This window comes from Gavialis gangeticus, unplaced genomic scaffold (genome assembly GCF_001723915.1).
Source record: "Gavialis gangeticus isolate Ggan-Ray unplaced genomic scaffold, GavGan_comp1, whole genome shotgun sequence".
In the NCBI taxonomy this organism is placed as follows: Eukaryota; Metazoa; Chordata; order Crocodylia; family Gavialidae; genus Gavialis; species Gavialis gangeticus.
The window spans coordinates 86,329,043-86,333,215 of record NW_017729025.1 but is presented as its reverse complement, the minus strand read 5'-3'; the positions used below and the strand labels follow the sequence as shown (position 1 = coordinate 86,333,215).

Here is a 4,173-nt window from a genome sequence, read left to right as displayed (position 1 = left end):
CCCCTCCGACCCCTTACTTACCGGCACCAGAGCCCTGGTGCTGAAATAGGCTGTGTGTTTCAGCTCCAGGGCAAGGGGCAACCATAGAGATGCTTTGGCAGCCAGAGTGTCTCTATGGAGGACCCAGCCTCTGGTTGCCTGTACCACTTTTTTAAACTTTGCTTTTTTTAGACCCCTGGATATCCAGGGGTCTAATTTTTTCCCTCACTGAAAGTTTGCAGTGTGGGGAACATTTTTTTGTTCCTGCACGTGCCTGTTGCCCCGCCTCAAAGGGGTTTGAGGCGGGGCAAGAGGCACGTGCGCGCTCGTGTGGACGCACCGAATGGGAGCAGGATCAAGCCCCTGGTTCCTTCAAAGGTTTAAAGTGGAGAATAATAGATGTTACAATTATTACTCTGCTTTGTCAAAAAAAAAACAAAACAAAAAAACCCATTTTTTTTTCCATGGCCATAGGGGGGAAAAAAACCCTCCTCACCACATTACCCAGGATGTAAGAAACAACCAGAGATTTAATTAAAGGATCTAATAGACTCATTTGGTGCATAGGTAATGAGGTACTGTATATCAGCTGAGCTCTGTATTTGTAGAAAATAAATTAGTAAGTGCATCATATTACCTAATACTGGCATTGCAGCATTCAAAAGAATGCAGATCAGAATATTCACAATCACCGTCAAATTATGCTTGGCCATATGAAATTTACTTAATTAGCTTTTTGCTGGAAAAAAATGTTTCATGATGTTCCACATTCATGTATCTGTGCATTTCAAAGTAGACTGTTGCTGTGCAAAATTAGCCCATTGCCCATTTCTTCTCTTGGTTTCACAGAATACATTTGTACAAATTCAAGCTCACCTGATTACATAACTACTAATGGATCACTGTACATGGTTTTTAAAGACAGAAAATGGTAGTTTAATTTTTTTTGTATTATGTTTATCTTTTTCTTTATCCTGATATTCAGGAGTCTGCTGCAGTGAACATTTCTCATTAGGCAGACATTTTTAGAGCTGTTTTGGAGGCTCATTTTTTCCTCAGTGCAACATTTTAGTTATTCATTGCAGTAGAACTGTTTCTTCTGTTGGATATTAACTTTCTGCATCTGCCGTGGAGATGAGCTGAATGGACAGCATAAAGCCACCTTTTTTTTTTTATTGTTATTGATAGCTTGGCTTGTTAATGTTTAACAGTGAAATCAAGAAATAGGATTTTAAAGGAGACCTGAAAATATAAAGGGTCATCAAATTTGCCATTTGCCAGTGGATTTCTTTAGTTGCTTGTGTTTATATTGTTTATATGCACAAACTTTGTTCTTTATGCAGTCCAGCATGCAGGAGACACAGAACTCCCATAAGGAGGTTAATGTAATACATCTACAGAGTTGACTTGTGCCAAGCACAGCCCTGTAGTGTAATTTCCTCTGATTTATCCATACAACTTGTACAGATGCACTGCAAGGTTCCCTACATAGCTGCCCATGTGCCATGACCAGGAAGTACCTTAAAGATTGAGGAAGAATTTTACCTTTCAGGCCCATTCCATGCTGGGCCTTTCTCATTAGTTTCAGGTGTGATGGTGCTGTTTTCATTTTTTGTTAAAATGATGATTTTACCCAGAATTATTTTGTGCTTGGTGACTGAACAAGCATGTAGATAGAAACAGTCCTGCCTTGAAGAGTCTACAGTTGGAGGTTCATGACATAAGAAAGGAATGAGAGAAGGGGGAAAAAATCAAATGCATATATTTTATGTTATTATTTATGTTCATATACCTCTTGAATTCCATATATCATTAGGTGGTTATTTTTATGAAGTTATTACAGTAGATAAGCCTCTTGAAAAGCATCCTATATCCTTGAAAAGGATTTCAAGGAGGGTAAGTGAGACCCTCTGATGTACTTCTTATACAGCATTTAATGCATAGGGGGCTTCACAGAAGAAAACAAGAAGATATTTATGGGAGTCACCAAGGTTGGTGCTGGATGAGCAATGGAGCTATAAACAGTGCAGAAGGACACCAAAGCTTAGAAGGGTTGATAAAATTGTGAAGGACTGTGAAGGATGATGAAAGTCCGTTAGATAAAAAGGAACCAAATGGAGTGGAGTGGATGAAGCATGGTATGATCAGAGCAATAGAAAAATGATCCTAGCAACAGCCTTTTGTAAGGTTGGGAGGGAAGAGGACATAATTTTCAGGGAGATCAGAGAAGGGCATTAGCAGTATTCCAAATGGAAAGTGGAGGTCTGAACTAGACTTGCCTTTTATGGCTCTTTGAAATATATTGGTCTACCTAAGTTTTTTTACAGTATTGAGACAGAGTGGTGTTAAGTTTCTTCTAGAGATGATGACATCAGAACTTCATACCTTTTATTTGCCATACTGTAAAGTTTTCAAGAGTAGACTGGCTGGGATGGCTTAGTCAGAAGTGTTCCTTCCTTGAGCAAGGGGCTGGACTGGATGACTTTGTGAGGTCCCTTCCAGCCCTATTTTCCTCTGATTTCTATGATTCCTAACTGAGTTATGGCATCCTATATTGCCTTTCTCTATACAGAGGCATTGTATTTTCAATTAGAAATGTATCAAAAATACATAAAATGTAACAATCTCATGCTAACATAAAACACAATTAGAATTATCATACAAGCAAACTCAGAGGACTCATAATATTCACTTCAAAGAAAGAAAAGGATAACACAATACCAAATACACTAAATATTCAGCAGTAGAGAAACACACATTTGTAACACTTAATTTACACAGCTGTAATATATACAAATGTTTCATTTCATACAGATCAGCAAATACCAAAACAAAGACAGTATATTCAAAGAAAAGCCATCTGTAATATCAGCTATCATATACTACAAAACAACACATTTTTTCCTCATAACCTGCTTGCTTATTCTCCCAAATCCCAAGTATAAGTCCCACCTCCTACAAATTCTCTTTGACATCCCCAAAGCTTACTCAATTCCTAACTTTGGCACGAACAACACGCACCAATCAGTCCCTCTCCACAGCTCCCTATTCCCTTTGTCTCTACCCTTCCCCCCTTTTTCCCTCTTTGCTATATAAAATTTCAGCCCATGTAACCCTAATTGCAGACACTACACTGTCGAGAAACAAAGCCTCTTCCTAATTAACAAACTGCTAACCTTCCCAATAGCCACTTTAACACAAGTCAACAAAACCCTAACCTCCCACGACCCATCTGTGCCTTCCCTTACCCCATACAACACATTTTCAAAAGACACCCCATCTTCCCTTCCCATGGTTTTCAAAAAACTAGCCACCCTCCCCCACACTTTCTGTGCATAAAAACAATCCCATAAAACACGAGACACTGACTCATCTTTATCACAAATTTCCCTCAGACATTTTGGTGACCTAATTAATCCCCACTGATGGGGTTTCCCTTGCCAATAATATTTTCTACACTGCCCCCCACACTAACACCTTGTGCTCCCCCTTCCACTCGTTCCCTACGACACCTTTCCACAGTTGTTTAACGTGGTCCCATTCCAGTTCCGCCACATCTGTAACTACCTCCCTTTCCATCAAAAACTTAAACATCCCTTTTGAATCCCCCAAGTCATCAAGCCCCAATCTGTCCAATCCCTGTGCTTTAAGAAAAGCCCCCAGTCGTGCATACTGCAGTGACATCCTCCACGCCCACAACCCTTTCCACCTTCCCCCATATAAATCCAATCTCCTTAATAACCTCCCTGCCCAAAACTTATGAAAATTCCCCACTATCCCGATCCCCCCTTTAACCTCCCTTACCACCATCTTCAGAAAATGAACGTAAACAAGTGTCTCTGTTTGGCAATCCCCATTCCCCACAACCTCTCATACTTATACAGTTCTCCCCTAGCCACCCTCTCCATTTTCCCCCCTAAAAAAACCCCAAACACAATATCCTCTGCAGTCTTCGCACCCGTAGCCAGGACAGCAGATACATGATTCCTGTAAACAGAATCGGTGGCAGTGGACACTGTTTTATCACCCATACCTTACCCCTAAACAACAACCCCCGTGTTCCACACAACCTGCTTCTCCCTTCCCTCCAATTTCTCCTACATCTCCTTCCCTTTCACTTGAATGTCCATAATCACCCCCAGCACCTTATCCTTTCCCTTTCCACTGTCAGCCCAAATCTCCCCAAATAACTGG

At 40.6% G+C, this 4,173-nt stretch overlaps 1 protein-coding gene across 2 annotated transcripts in view; it reads left to right on the top strand.

Annotated features, from left to right (window-relative positions):
* TTBK2 (tau tubulin kinase 2) overlaps positions 1–4,173 on the top strand; it is a 220,708-nt gene that overhangs the window by 131,290 nt on the left and 85,245 nt on the right. The gene's annotated exons all lie outside the window — the stretch shown is intronic.